Genomic DNA, 16,713 nt, shown 5'->3' on the forward strand with positions numbered 1-16,713 from the left:
AATAATTGAGGACATAGGGTGAAAGACCACTCTGAGTTGAAGAAGATGTCACAGAAGAGGGATTCGAGGTGGGCCGCATCTAAGAAACCAGAAGACCGACGACTGGAGAAAACTTCCGAATGCTTACAAGAATCTAGAAAGCTCGGTACAGTCAAATACTTAGGCAAAACTGCCTATGAGCAGAGTATTTGAGCTAGATACCTGGGGATGGAGTTACACGGCATCAAGATTAATTACGTTATAAAGCGACCAACGCAGTACAGAATACAGCAGAAAAAAGACTGTAAAATAAAAAAGATGTATGTGTATCGAAAATTCTTCTTTTAGTTGACAACCTCTCTTCATCCTTAAACAGTTGTTATGCAGCCAGGGGACAAAGTGAACCAGTTTCCTTACGAATCCTTTCGCCTATTCATGCCACCGTATAATTGCACGAAATGTTAATAGAACAATAATTTAACTGTAGTGGTAAATGCGAGAAAGAACGTGCACAGAATTAGTGGGGAACAGATTCGGCATTATTCTTCAGTACCTAATTCAGCGTAACAACTATTCCCAATCAAATGGACAGGCCTGAAATGGAAAATTACCTCTTACCTAAAGTAACTATATTGGTAAACACTCTTTAAAATGGAACGTAACCGCAAATTTAGCGTTCTGTTGACAGCTTCGTAATAACAGTCGGAACACTGCCTTAACTGAAGATGGATAGGAGACAAATTGCTAGTTGCGTATCAAATGTTATCACCGCGGTATTTACCGTACTCTACCTGTCGTTTCATGTTTTGAGTTCCGTCCGCTCTTCTTTTGTACGAGTCTATTGCCAAACCAAAACGCCAGCTTACTCGGCACACAGTATCTCGTTGATACGGTTAATTTTCTTCTCTTACGGTTAATGCTTGTCAAAGACCAGATTACCGCCTCAGTAACTACACACAGGCCGCCTCGGCCCATAAATATACCTCACGGAAGAGAAAGTCGTGTTTCGCGTCCGTTTCCTTGCAGTTGTTTATCTCAGATGAGGTAAACGCGGTTACGATCGCACTTGATGGAAATGCCGAAGTTTTATTTGAAACTGAATTGCTGCGAGGGACATTTGCATACTAACTGCTGGAAATTAGAGCCGTAAGCGAAATGTTCGATCGTTAAAAGAGAAACTAGTGTAGATAAACATTGCAGGTCGTCAGAAATACGGCTCTGCTGCCGTTCGAATAGCAGACACAAGAAATAAATAACTTCCATGTTCGACCATAACATTAAATATTTGCCGAATTGCAGCATAGTATGCAAATCAGAATCATCTATTCCCAGTTCCTCTGTTGTTCTAAATTTCTAGGTAATAAAATCACTGCGAGCATACGTCATGCATAAAATAAGATTTCGCTAAGCAGTATCAGTAACCAGTGCTGCACAGGTGAAGAGCATATAACATAGTTTACATTTCTTTCTGTAAGCACACCCTTCTGGTGCAGGAGAGAGAAGAAGGTGGGGGAGCGGAGAGGGCAGGATGACGAATGCCGGAGGAGCGAAAGAAGGAGAAGAAGAAAAAAGAGGAAGGGGTGGAAGAAGATAAGGTACAACGGAGAAAATATTGCTCTGTTTGTGTGAACTATTAGAAGGATTCTGAATGGAAATTACCGACGTCGTGAATACTATATTTCATTTTCTTCTGCTTTATTTATTGCTTTTTTACAGATCTGTTGTCTACATTTTTAAATAAGGGTCACAGAATTTACAATTTTCATGTGCTAACATAAATTAAGTACTTACCTTACTTAAAACCTTCCGTTTCCATTAATGATTTTTCTTTGCAACTCATTATTATTGCTTCCATTTTTATTGCTGAAACCTATATTTGTTAGGAACAAGGAACAATTTATGTTAGCACATGAAAATGGTAAATTCTGTGACCCTTATTTAAAAATGTAGACAACAGATCTGTAAAAAAGCAATAAATAAAACAGAAAAAATGAAATGTAGTATTCATGACGTCGGATCGTGCAGCCACCGTCGGTCCTTGTTGTTACAAAGGTAAGTGTCAATATCTACTGCACAAGTGTCACATGGTTCTAGGAGTGGGCTATTAATGCGGATGTTGACATCAGCGATTTGAGCCAGAACCCGCAGTTACACCGTGCTTCTAGGCGCAATAACCTGTCACGGCCTGTACACTAGGTGATTTGGTCAAGAAATCTGTCGCTAAATGATTTGTATCACTGCTTGGGTCAGTTTCGCCACCTTTCTATGAGGTGTCTGTCATGTTAATCGTTGTATTGTAGAAAAATGTAGGAAGTTAAGTCGAATTATAAGACAAAGAGCCTGAAACAAAATCACTTGTAACTCAAATAATGTCGGTTAATATAGCGACCATCACAATCAGCACACCAAGTACCAAAATCAAGATGTCCTATGGCGCGCAGTCGTCAAACCTGCTTATTCAAGTAAGTGTCTCATTACAATGCGCGGCAGGAGATGGCCCAGCCACGGTACTTCGTAACGAAACCGGTAGTATGTTGGTAAAATGAAAGTGTGACTGTAGGGTAAAACAAGCAAAAATTTCCTGTGAAACCAAATCCTTCATTAGAGCAAGCTGATATTTCAGTTTTGCAAAATGTAACAGGGGCGAAAAGATTTTACTTTAGATTATCTTAGCTACTTCTTTCATGGAGGGAACTGATCTAAGAAAGGCAATGTGAGAGAATGAGCGAAACGTCTATGGTTAATTAAGTATATACTATTATCTATTTGCTGTGACATCGCTTCAGCGCACAGCAGAAAACATCTAGCAACATTTAAGCTACGTGTAAATCGAGTCGTCACATTTCCTGCATCTATTAAGATAGGCAACCCAACTTTACCCAGTTGCCTACCTTAAGGTGCAGGAAATATTATCCGGACAAGTTTTATTTTGACTAAACTGTACAAAGTAGCTAGCAATACGCATTTGCTGTGACATCGCTTCAGCGCACAGCAGAAAACATCTAGCAACATTTAAGCTACGTGTAAATCGAGTCGTCACATTTCCTGCATCTATTAAGATAGGCAACCCAACTTTACCCAGTTGCCTACCTTAAGGTGCAGGAAATATTATCCGGACAAGTTTTATTTTGACTAAACTGTACAAAGTAGCTAGCAATACGCATAAACTTATAAGTAAGCTTGCGTTATTTACTTTTCTCTAAGGTAGCAACCATTTATACTTACCGCTAAATAATACGCTACTTTTTGCCTGGGGTCAGAGATTTGCGAGAGGCTTTTTTTTTGAGCTTGTCTCTGGCAGGAATGAAAATCCGTGTAGTTGAGTTATTCATGTGGCTAAACGGATGCTCATTAAGATGTCGTAATGAGCACAAGGGGTAGTATATATCTCTCGGTCCGGTGTTTTGTTAACGTTGTGCGAATGTACTGCTCCGAAAAATATTTGCCAGGCGGCGCGCAAATTGGTCGCATGTGTAGCGTAGCACCTCTCTCCGGACGGACGAGCAGATTGGCGGCAGTGTGTTGGAAATCCGTGTTACATAAACATGCTAGATATCCGATCACTTGTTTGCAGTTAATTTACATACAGATTTAAAACGTCCTGTTGTTCCAGCGCAACTGGTCCCCGCATAAACGTGTCAAACACTGGGTAGATAAACAGCGCAATTTTGTGCCATCGACAAGAACGCCCCACTTCTAATGGCACATTGGTCTGAGGCAGCACATTCAGACTTCACGAATACCGACTCGCCAAAAGAAAGTTATTTCTGGCAACAGAACAGTTGGTGAATATCAAAAATTTAATGAGTCCCTTGCCTCTTAAGATGAAAGAAAAAAACGAAAAGTGGCACTGAATAGTTGTAGATTTTAGACTTTTCTCACACACATATCGCGGTAGTCACAAAGGCTATTCTTGGCAAAACCGAGATAGTGAAATCAGTGAAAAACTTAACAGTAAAACTAGTCTACTGTCTTTTCAGTACAGTCTTTACTTCACCAATCTACATTACGAAGAGAAAGCTTTATCACGGGAACTTCAAATGCTATCCATTTATGCGGAAATAAATTTCGTGTTTTGTCCCAGGCTTGTAGTGAGTACACGTGTTCGTGATATGCATACTGTTTAAGAAGTGATTTCTTGTCTCACACAGCTAAGCCCAATAGGGAAGGTAAGTTCAGTTCCCTTAGACAGCAGACTGATTAGGGAGGGAGCTAATTACAGCTGAAGTGGAGTTGTTAGATCCATATGTGTGCCAAGTTCTGGTGATGAAAGCGAAGGCATTCTTTGGATTTTAATTAGCAAAACAAGATGACGGTAAGAGATACTTCTGATGATCTTTTACGCCGGCACATAGCGTAACTTCTCTTCCATTCTTTCACCAAAATGCTTAACAACATAGAAGAGGCCATTTACACAGTATATAGCACACTTGGACCCTGCTAGAAAGGTTGTGCAGAGAGCTTATTTACGTTATTTTCAATGGTAGCGATCGGAAATAGTCGCGGCGAATATGTAATTTAAGTTGTATTCAAGTGTTCCGACGGGTGCAGTGTTTATTCTGGAAGAACTTTCGTCTACGAGAACTGGATCCATCTTCAGGTGAGGAATAATCGATTGAACCATCGGTGGATCCCTTTTAAAATTAGTACACTTTGAGTCCTATCATGTTGCAAGGTATTTTTTACTAGCCCACAGAGGAAGTGATTCGTTCTAGATTTAATTACTATTATCTGAGGTTTGTTTATTCTTACATCTTGTACTCAATATGATGCTCGTGGAATTTAATACTTACTCTACTCTTCTAAATGTTTGCTGTTTCCGGTATAAAGTTAAGGTCCCACGCAAATCTTAGGATAAGCGTCTGTTTCCCTGGAATATTGCCGTTCAAAAACTATGCTGTAGATCCTTTCAGTGCTCTTCAGTCCGGAACCGCGCGACTGCTACGGTCGCAGGTTCAAATCCTGCCTCGGGTATGGATGTGTGTGATGTCCTTAGGTTAGTAAGGTTTAAGTAGTTCTAAGTTGTAGGAGACTGATGACTTCAGATGTTAAGTCCCATAGTGCTCAGAGCCATTTGAACCCTTCAGTGCTCTCCTGTTCAAGTTTAACGGAACTCCAGCTAGCAAGGGTCCTATGAGCCTACAAGTATTATCGCATATTAAAATGAATAGCTAACGACAGTCAACTTCTGTATTGTGTTTACAAATATATGAAAACAAAGCATCTTGTACATCAATAACTTTCGTAAAGTAGTGCAATAAGGTAAACAGAGTATTTCCCTCTAACGATTAGAGTAATTGAGTAGAAGAAAACAAAAAGGCTGAGTGCTCCAACGCATAGTTAAGTCGAGTAGATGAGTCTGTGTGCCTGTTATTAATTCTTTATTAGTACACTAGCTAATTAAATGCAGTGGTACACAGCGTGTCAAATGTTTTGCTAATACCCCGTTAAGTTAAACTAAATTCGATTGACCCGGTCCTAGAAACACTCGCAATTCGCATTCTGCTGTCTGACAGTTTGTTTTTGAAACGTAAATCAGAGCCTCGTTGATAGGAAAAAGAGTAGATAGGGTCACCTTATAAATAAATGAAAAGTGCCAGTTTGGTCTTGTTCTACAGTATTACTATTATTGTGTTAACCGGTTCTCGGCTTATAAGGCGATCTGCAGACATTTACTGTCTATTGTCGCCTTGTAAACTTATTCTCTTGATTTCGCTCTTCTGTGATTATGATTTGGTTTTTGCAGATATAAATTAAACACCTATGAATAAATAGTGGGAATTGGAAATTGACGCCAGCACTGGAACCCATTGCCTTAGTTATTAGGCTGTGTGAGAGAGTATCCAGGCCTGACTCAGGCCTTCAGTGTCACTGTTATGTTTCCACCTACGATTTCCGACCACGTTTGCCAGCAGTTCTCCTACAGGTTATATAGTACCCGGTGGGAGGGGGGGGGGGGGGGGGGACGGCATGCACTGCTGCCACATACGATATGTATGAAATGAATCGAATGCTCTGTAATTAAATGAATGGTGGGAATTAAACCCACTGTAATTAAATGAATGGTGGGAGTCAAATAAATGAAGTGAAATTACACGAAATGGTGGATTTAACTCATTGATACGGAATGGTAAGCCTCAGATGTCTACGAACTCCACTGTCCCCTCCTCACGCCCCACCACACTTGTGTGCTTGCCATACACCATGCGTAATAATTTCTGGTAGTAAACATAACGTGAACACTACTCAATGATGGCCGAGTGCTGGCTATAAGACAGTACGAGGAGCGACCTATGATCGTGGGACGGATAATCCAGTCGTTATTACCAGTAGATGTAGCCTAACGATACCGCTTCTTCTTTATAGAAGTAGCTCCTCATTTGGCCTTACCAGACTGAGTGGACCGCGTTCCAGACCTCCCTGCACCAGAAAAACTCTGAGAAGGTACCCGGAATCGAACCCTACTCCTGCACCGAAGGCGGCAATGCTAAGCCTCCTTTTGTGGAAGGTGATAACCTAATGTTTGAGGCAACTGATCGATATAAACAGGGAAACAGGATTCGAATCCCAGTCTGGCACAAATTTTCAATTGCTATCGCAGATCCATGAGAAGTTAACGTGAAAGATTTTTACTTTCGTAGCATCTTCATTCAGTTCATAACATCGATCAATTTAGAGCGTTTATCTCACATAATTACCTACCTGACTCCGTAGTCGAGGTCACTAACGCACGCCTGTGCTGTTGAAATATGCTCACTGTTTTTACATACTTGAATTTATCATATTTCGTGACAGTACTCACTTTTCCGTGGATGTTTGTAAGATGATATTTGACCTTTTTTGTGTTGGCTTCAGTCGTCTAGTGAAAGTATGATTCCATAATGCTGTTTCGTCTGCTGCGGAAATGTCCTGGTTCAATGCGTTTGCCTCATTTTTGGTACTTCAAATACCATTTTTCCGAATGTGCTTCCTTCTTGATGTTTATGTAAAAAGAAGAGTAGAATAACTCATTTTTGCTGGTCACTTGCAAATTATTACAACGGGGACCTGTACATTGTTCCACCCTCACACACCTAGTGTTCACTGCCGACTGACTACGGTCAAAGACGACTCCAGCGTCAAAGACATTTCACACAATACACAAGCTTCCACTTGTAACCAGTCTCTTTGATACTATTCGTCACATCTGCTAATATTAATCAATATGCTGCCACTCTCGAACATATAAGCAAATTAACGTAAAATTAGGCGAATTACAATTCACAAAAAATATTCTGACAAAAATATAAGAAAACATTTACAACCTCCCTCATTAGATTTGGTATCGACAAATCCGGTAGAAAATAACACATCTCCAAGATCCATTACACTGTGACACTCGAGTCCGAAATACGTCACTTCGAATCCTGGTGGTGGAAATTTTTCAAAAAAAATGGTTCAAATGGCTCTGAGCACTATGGGACTTAACATCTATGGTCATCAGTCCCCTAGAACTTAGAATTACTTAAACCTGACTAACCGAAGGACATCACACAACACCCAGTCATCACGAGGCAGAGAAAATCTCCGATCCCGCCGGGAATCGAACCCGGGACCCCGGGCGTGGGAAGCGAGAACGCTACCGCACAACCACGAGCTGCGGACGAAATCTTTCACTTCCAGTATGTAGCTAGTAAGGAGAGGAAGGGTGGTGGTGTAAAGTTCCTGATAAACGTTATGTGTTAAATCCAAAGTTCTCTGCGGTTGACACTGTTGATGATGAATGATCTGTCGCATGGGGATGTTAAACGTGGTGCTATTGGATAGGAGCAGGCTATGTGCCGGCAACTGTTTTTACCCTCTCCCTTCATCCGTAAGTACAGGAACCCGATACTACAGTGTACACGCATGCATTACAGTCATCCACACGACAAGGATGCACACTTGACGCTTCTTAACGGGTCAGAGAAAGGCGAGGCCATCCCACCTACATCAGGCCACTGCCGTAATTGGCGATGCAGAATTTCTGACTCTTCCGCCCTCTGCGCTCATTTCCTGAGAATGTGACTACTTTTGAATCAGCTATCTGTGTCAGGACGTGAGTGTTTCTCTGCTGCATCAGTGAGTATTGCTCATCAGTGTGGGATCCGTACCAGATCGGGTTGACGGAGGAGATAGAGAAAATCCAAAGAAGGACGGCGCGTTTCGTCACAGAGTTATTGGGTAACCGTGATAGCGTTACGGAGATGTTTAGCAAACTCAAGTGGCAGACTCTGCAAGAGAGGCGCTCTGCATCGCGGTGTAGCTTGCTCGCCAGGTTTCGAGAGGGTGCATTTCTGGATGAGGTATCGAATATATTGCATCCCCCGACTTATACCTCCCGAGGAGATTACGAATGAAAAATTAGAGAGATTCGTGCGCGCACGGAGGCTTTCCGACAGTCGTTCTTCCCGCGAACCATACGCGACTGGAACAGAAAAGGGAGGTAATGACAGTGGCACGTAAAGTGCCCTCCGCCACACACCGTTAGGTGGCTTGCGGAGTATGAATGTAGATGCAGATGTATAATAACGGCGTGAAATTGTTGCTGAGTTTGCAACACACGTGTCAGCGGTAGCTGACGATATGAGAGGTAGAGGGAAGGAACTGAAGAAGAAGGTCAGAGGAAGAAACATTTCTGCGTACATCGCGGCCTAGCCGTGGGGCGTGGGTGGGTGCGTCTGAGAGAGAGGCACAATAGTGCGGGCGGCCGGGGTGCGTGAGGGGGCAGCAGACGGCGACGCACTGGGCAGACGAAGTTGCGTGCCTACCTGCGCTGGACGGCCGGCAGCGGGGAACAATATGATCGCGGCCCCCCGGGGCTCGGGATGAGCCCCCCTTAAGTTTCACATCGGCAGGGGGCCGCCCTCGGGACAAAGGATGCCGGGTAATATGTTTTGTAATCACCGTGTGCGATAATTACCAATATGCTATCGGCCAATAGGCCGTCGCCGGCCCATCGGGCTGGCCTGCCCGCGCTCAATCACTCAGCCCGCCCTCCGCTAGCCGCCGTGCGCTATTCAGCCCGCACCGCGCGGACGTCGACGCCGCGCCACCCGCTCGTTGCAGTATTTCACGGCCACGCGTCGAAAGCTCCCTAGCTATCCTAGGGGAATGGTTTGGCGTGGAGAGGGGGAGAGGGGGGGGGGGGGGGGTGAGGGAGAGAAGTGCTATGTTACAGCACCGCTGGACGGTACCTAGCTACCGCCGGCAATCTGGAGACGTAAACAAGCAATGTCAGACGTAAACTCGTAAAGTCGATATCTTTCTGAATCCCAAACCGAAATCTTAGATGTGGTGCCATACCGACCTGCAGCGTAACCCAAGGTCTAAGTCAGGTTGAAAGATGACGGTCTGGGTGAGAGTTAACGAGGTGGTATCGAAAGCTTCAGTTAATCTCCACTGCGCTGATGACAGGTCCTTTTCCAGTTATTATGAACACTTTTACAGTTTTTTATGTACCTAAAACACGAGTTCGACAGCGTAAAATAGCTAAAGATGTAATTCTTCATGCTTTCCCGGCGATCTCTTGACATTTTGGATATTCGGGAATCCAGCCGGATTTTCGCGTCGTTCTCGCACGATATTTCAACAGCGTGTCTCGCTATCTTCTTCAGGTGCTACCTGAGACTGGTCCTTGGGTCGATCGAGTCCAGTACTCGATCGACCCAAGGACCAGTCTCAGGTAGCACCTGAAGAAGATAGCGAGACACGCTGTTGAAATATCGCGCGAGAACGACGCGAACATCCGGCTGGATTCCTGAATATCCAAGATGGCTAAAGATGTTTGAAATACTCAGGATAATTCGTAAAAATCGGCAGGATAAAAAGTTCAAAAATGGTTCAAATGGCTCTGAGCACTGCGGGACTTAACATCTCTGGTCATCAGTCCCCTAGAATTTAGAACTACTTAAACCTAACTAATCTAGGGACATTACACACATCCATGCCCGAGGCAGGATTCGAACCTGCGACCGTAGCGGTCGCGCGGTTCCAAACTGAAGCGCCTAGAACCGCTCGGCCACCAGCGACCGGTGGTAAGAAGTTATAACTACACTTACAGACTGCAATATGAGGCGGAAACGGACTACGCAACTTAAAAAAAAGAAGGCGAGGAAGGATTCTTTACCTTAACTTCCAGGCAACAAAGTTTTCGTTTTGGCATTCGTATGAATCAACATATATTTTGTCACACGTACATCGGTGGACATACACGTCAAGACGTCACGTATAATGTGAAATAGTTTGTTTAGTTCGTTTGTAAGCATTTCGATAACACATACGGTTGACCATGTTACGAGGTCTTATGAACCGCGTATCTTACCCGCCTCAACATCATTTTTCAGCAACTTGCATAGAAGTGACCCTCGCCGCCAGTACTCAAACTCTACAACTAACAGCAGCCTTCTGATTTCATCTTGACTTCTGCCCAAGTCAGTAAGCCAGACTGTAGAAATGTAACGATGTTAAAGAGAGCTCAGAATTTTTATCACAAAAGTTACAAAAATTTAAATGTTATTTTCTTTAGCTATTATAACTGACAGCAGGAGGACGAAAAAGTGTAAAAGAAAAGTAAACAGATAACAACGAACTTCAACTATAATATATTTCTAAGGAAACGAAAACGTCTATACTTTGTACGCAACACACTACAAAAAGTGAAATCTGTTCAGTTCGTCACTTTTTCATTCCACACTTTTCTTTCGGATAAGTGTTTGTTTTTCTTTCATTTCCTTTCAGTTTGCGGTATGGGACCAGGGCAGTGTAAGAGTCTGTATTCTCATCAACTTAGTCACAAAATTGTTGTTACTGTCATGGTCAGCCGATTCAAACGAAGAGTTAATGCGAGAATTAAAATTCTCGCACACATTTGTGGCTCTAGGAAGTGCACAGGATCCGCCTGCCCAAAGAGATGTAGGCAGATGCTTAGAACTTGAAGAAAGAAGAACGTACAGCGCCGGCGGGAATCACGGTCTTCACCTTTAAGTAACCTCTGGATCCGTCACTCAGCCGGTACGGACCAGCGCAGTCGACTGGTAGTGACGGGTGTAACGAGCTGCAACACGGTACGCATCTGTTGTGGATGCGGCAGAAGAGCCTACAGAAAGACGTCGATGGGAGCGCTTGTGCTGCAGCCCGCCCACACAACGAGGTGGGGGCGGGAGGGCAGCCCCTGGCGCCGGTAGCGTCTCCATCTGGGCGGGCGTCCCTGCCGCTTCGGAAACAACGGCACAATTTCACGCGGCCGCGAGCACCGCATTGTGTCGGGTTTTTCTGCGCCGCCCGCGCTGACCGTGTAACGCGCCGCTCCGCCAGGACCACACACGCTCAGCGGGGTACCACCACCTCCCCCTCCCACCCCCGCTCCGCCACCACCTCTCCGTGCTTCTCCTCATAGCTTTGCACACCAAAGGCACGGTGCTCCCGGGAGGGATAACCATTTGTCTGCGGCGTCTTTCCAAATACAATGAAGGCGAAAAACCACTTTGTTTCACAAGTACGTCATCACTCATTCCCCACTGCCACCCCAGCCTCCGTTCTGCAAGCTGGGCCTAAAATGTTCGACGATTATTATCATAAAACTATTGCAACAGAACACACCAAAAACACAAATTTATTTACTTTCAAAGTAATCTCCATTGCCCACAATACTTGTTTATAAAGCTGATACAACAACTTTTTTTAATCGAAGGAAGCGCTGATGTCGCTTAATTTCGGATGTCCCTTGCATTATAAAAAAAGTCGTGCTCTGTAACTCTAAACACTGCCTTCCCTTCTTCGTATCAAACGCGCCCTCATTCCCGGTCATGATGGTTTGCAGAAAAAAAAACTGAAAGAAAATTACCCTCCGATTCTGAAAAGTATACTACATAGGGCACATTTCCCTTATAAAGATTCCATCGAGAAACAGATGTCTTTTTCCTTGATAACTTCGATCTAGTAACCGAGTCCTCAACTGGAAAGAAGTCTGGTGTGTCATACACGGCATCACTAACAGTACTTGTGTCATATGATAGGAATTTCTTATCAACGCACGTAGCTTGTACTATATGAAAGTCAATGTGATCACTCGCAAAGAAATGATGAAAACATAATAGTTTGTTGCATAAGCAGCAACAAACGAACGCAACAGTTTCACAATCACACAGTTTCTTTTTGCTCTGTGAAAACATGTTTTTAACGGTTTTGAAGTTCCCTTCCATTTTGGAAGCCTTGACTCTTGGATTCCTTTTATGTTCAGAGCCGTTTATTTGTTGTTTAGAGCTACTTATAAGTACTCCTAATGTACGGGATGAAATGCATTAATACCCCACTATCGGAATTTGAATTGACATCTGTTTTCCTGAACTACACACACTAGGAATTTTTCCTGATCTCCAAGCATAATCTGCTGACACGTTCTGAGTTCCAGTGCTTGTTGTAATTCTCCAATACTGTCCACTAGATTTCTAACTTCATATTCACTCGTTCTTGAAAATTTGTTAGCAGGTTTCTGTAGGATGGTCCACACCTATATCCAAGCGTCTGTCAGTTCAAACTTTTCACCATTTCCGTGACACTCAACACTCAGTCACATTAGTGATCATTCGTGCTGTCCTTCTTTGTATTGTCTGAGTATTCCCCGTTAATCCTACTTGGTATGGCCCCACACACTGCAGTATTCTAGGATTGACAAGCGCAAGTTTCTAAGCGATCTCCTTCGTAGAGTGAATTTTCCCCCTATCCCGCCGACGAGCCTAATTATGCCAACTAGACGACTGCGCCTATGTGATAATTCCAGATCCACAGAAAATGCTGCACACTGGTATTTGTATGAGCTGACTCGTTGATAATGTAGTTATGATCGTATACCGTTACTGACTGGGAAATTGGTTGGTTGGTTGATTTGGGAAGAAGGGACCAAACAGTCGGGTCCTCGGTCCCATCGGATTAGGGAAGGATGGGGACGGCAGTCGACCACGCCCTTTCTAGGGAGCCATCCCGGCATTTGCCTGAAGCAGTTTAGGAAAATCACGAAAAATCTAAATCTGGATGGCCGGAGTCGGGTCTGAACCGTCGTCCTCCCGAATGCTCGGCCGGGAGACCCATACCGGTTTGCTCGGCCGCCTGCTTCAAGTCTCCTTATTGTTGCCACTTCTGTGATCTGCGCGTCGATGATGATGATGACATGAAATGTTTAGGGCAAAACAAACACCCAGTTCCCGAGCGAAAAATATCTCCGACCCGGCCGGGTGTCGAACCCGGGGTCCTGCGATCTAGAGAGAATGACGCTGACCACTTATCTTTCTCTTTTTCTTTCTATCGGTTTTATCTCTGTGTTTCTATTGTAGTTTTCTGTGGATGTCGCATGACATCTCTCAAATGCCAACAATGAGGACTTCACTCAGTCTTTTGCTATTACAGAGGCTTGCCACACTCCTGACGTGCTCCTCTAGACCACGGTAATAATACACTAATTTTCTACATTTGTAAAGTTCACGATGTTACATTTTTCTGTGCACATGAGATAAAAACATAAATTAAAAAAAAAACCTAGAGATTTGTGATCTCGTGAAACACAAAGAAAACTTTATGATTTTTCAAAGATGTACGAAAAATTACAGTAACAATTTTTTTTCTTGCCGTAATATTATCATTTAATCCCCGGAGACGTTACATCATTTATGTTTAAGGCGCATACAATGCATTTTTAGTTATTTTTTCGCCTGTTCTGGTGATCTCTTGTTTTCCTCTGACTTGGGCATAGGCTAAAAGACGCACTTCTACTTCACTTAAGGAACTTCGGCACATATTCGGGTCGGAATTTTGGTCTTCTTGTTTTACTCACACTGTTTTACGTGTACTCTGTAATGGGAAACTCTGCACTGGTGATCGAGACGTAAGATGCCATCAAACAGTCCTACCAGCAGAAATCATCACACTTATTGTGTTGTCAGTCCGAAGTAGTTCTCAGATCACCAATGAAGTGTTTCACATTACATAGTACACACGTAACAAGAAAACCCTAATTCAGACGCACATGTGTGTAGAATGGGACTGGTTCTGTTAACCTATGACAACATGAGAGGGAATGAGGAAATGGTCAGGATATGAAAAACGTAACCGTAGGCCAGTGAAGATACCTCTGACATATAAGGTGATACGCGCCTACAAATTAAAACCTAACGTTACAGAAAAAAGACTTTAATTTATAAAAGAATATTAAAAAGTGAGTGGCCAGAATTGAATGAAAAAGTGAAGATGGGCAGAGTATGATGCCGGAATGTTGCGGTTAGATGCGGTTTATAGGCGAATTGTAGAAGCGGCATCTGGAGAGTCTGCTACAGGTAGCTGTGAGGTTAACATGAGAGCACAGTTGCCAAGTTAACCAACCGTGAACATGTTATGACAATCGGTGTACAAGTGACTCGAGCCTTATCGGGGATTACACAAGAATTCAGCGTTCGATGTCAGCAACACCTAGGGTGCATCTTCGATTTCGTAGAGACGATGTTTTCCCCGCCGCACAGGATAAATGGGCTCTGAGCACTATGCGACTTAACTTCTCAGGTCATCAGTCGCCTTGAACTTAGAACTACTTAAACCTAACTAACTTAAGGACATCACACACATCCATGCCCGAGGCAGGATTGGAACCTACGATCGTAGCGGCCGCTCGGTTCCAGACTGTAGCGCCTAGAACCGCACGGCCACTCCGGCCGGCCGCACACGATGACTCCAAGAGTCTGATGAAAGGATACCAAGACACCTCCGCAAAACCGCATGGGGTGATCGACGGGTCACTGTCACACCACCGCCAATTTGAATGTGAGATGTTAGGAATTCATTTGTACTAGGACAGTGCGCAGCCAAATGTACCGCATAGACTTCCCATGACTTTTGTAATAACAGTTTAAGCTACTGCTAAGGCTCTTGAAATGGAGAAGAAATTTCGCTTTTAATTCTCATTAGTAATTATCTGCGGTGAAGAGAAGGCTGTGCTCAACGAACTGAACCAAGGCGTTTGCCGGAGGCGCAACCTCATTACTGCGGCCAAACACGAGCGCTTGATGTGACCGACTGGGTCGGCGGCAGCTGTAACACCCGCCCCGAAACGCGATCAAAGAATGATGCCGGAGGCGTCTCTAATTGCCGACCGACACCCGTCCCCTAATTCCGGGCCCAGAAATTCTGGCGGAGGGACCTCGCTCATTGTTCGCCGGGACCGGATTCATTCTCACGCATCAGTCCAAAAGTCCGTCGCATTATGTTTCGGACGTCGGTGCGGTTCGAGCAACAGCGCACGGGGCCCGTGTTTATAATAGCACGTAATTCCCGCACACAGAAGCAGAGGGGCTGTAATCATATTTACCCCCGCAGGTTTTTGCCGCCCAAAGCGCCGGCTGCTGGCAAGGGGGGGGGGGGGGGGGGGATGGGAAAGGGGGGGAGAGGGAAAAAAATTAAATTGGATCATATAGTATTCTTTTCGAGGGTTGGGAAAAATACTGTTAATAGGAAAGTATTGTGAGGTGGGCGCGCCTTTCTTGCCGGAATAATAAGCGGAGCGCCAGCCAGACAGGCGATTGGTCCGCCGCGCGGAGACCGACTTTCCTAAGCCACTCCTCGGCCGCTGATGAATGATTCGGCCTTGGGAATTATAACGCCGCGGACGGCTGGTGGGGGCCGGCTCTCCTTTTAGCCTCTTTGCTTCCTTCGTCTCCCATCTCACTGCCGTGCTCGGCTGTATCCTGTGTCTTGCAAGCTGCTCTGCTCCGATCGGCGTTGCACCTTAAGACGCGGGCACCTCTTACATCTCAGCTGGTCCTACGTCTGTTCAGCTCTTCCACAGAAACTGGCCGTTTGTGCTAAAAGTCACATGCTGACGTTGGCTCACATTCGTCTAATTCTCGAGTACTGTTTGTCCAAAGTTTCCTTAAATTTATGTCTATGGTCACAAGCTTTTTGTTAACAGATTACCGGTTTCGGACTTTAATGACCATCATCAGATCTGTTGCATAAAAACAAAGTCCTGATGTATAAAAATGTTATACAACAGAGCTGATGATGCCCATTAAAGACCGAAACCGGTAATATGTTAACAAAAATCTTGTGACCATAGACGTAAATTTAAGGAAACTTATTACATTTACGGGTCACTGTTTTTTCGCGACGATGTCGCAGGTTATGATACTATTTGTCCACCTGGAAGCCTTACCAAGTGGTAGTGGGCCATTGGTTTCCAAACTTTGTGAGACCATTACCCCCGAAACAAAGTTTTGGACCTAATTGAGAATGAGACTGTCAAAAATTAACTGATATTTTTGAAGCGACAAATGATTTACAAGAGGCAGTCAGATGAAAACGAGACAAATGGAGAAAACAATACGCAAACAATTGTTTCAAAAGTAATCGCCGTAACTGTTAATACACTTATCAGACTGTGAGACAAGATGGTCAGCGCTTTCATGAGAAAATGTTTGCGATTGCCTACTCTAACAACCCTACCACAACAAAGGTCAGCATTTAATAACGATTGTGGTGTTGCTCACGCTGCTAAATACTGCATTTTCGGGCAACAACAGTCATATTATGTGGCACTCATCTTTTTGTGTTTCCCACGCTGGTCTCGTCGTAAAATCTAGGTGGTTATGATTCCAAGCTCGGATGCAAAGAAGCCTAGGTTTTATTCTGCTATATTCAAAAGTTATGTAGATGAGCTTCACAAACCATTCTTCA

At 44.0% G+C, this 16,713-nt stretch overlaps 1 protein-coding gene across 1 annotated transcript in view; it reads right to left on the reverse strand.

Moving 5' to 3' along the window:
* Positions 1 to 16,713, reverse strand: part of LOC124619836 (dachshund homolog 1) — a 983,755-nt gene that overhangs the window by 90,707 nt on the left and 876,335 nt on the right. The window lies entirely within an intron of this gene.

Source organism: Schistocerca americana, chromosome 6 (genome assembly GCF_021461395.2).
Source record: "Schistocerca americana isolate TAMUIC-IGC-003095 chromosome 6, iqSchAmer2.1, whole genome shotgun sequence".
Classification (NCBI taxonomy): domain Eukaryota; kingdom Metazoa; phylum Arthropoda; class Insecta; order Orthoptera; family Acrididae; genus Schistocerca; species Schistocerca americana.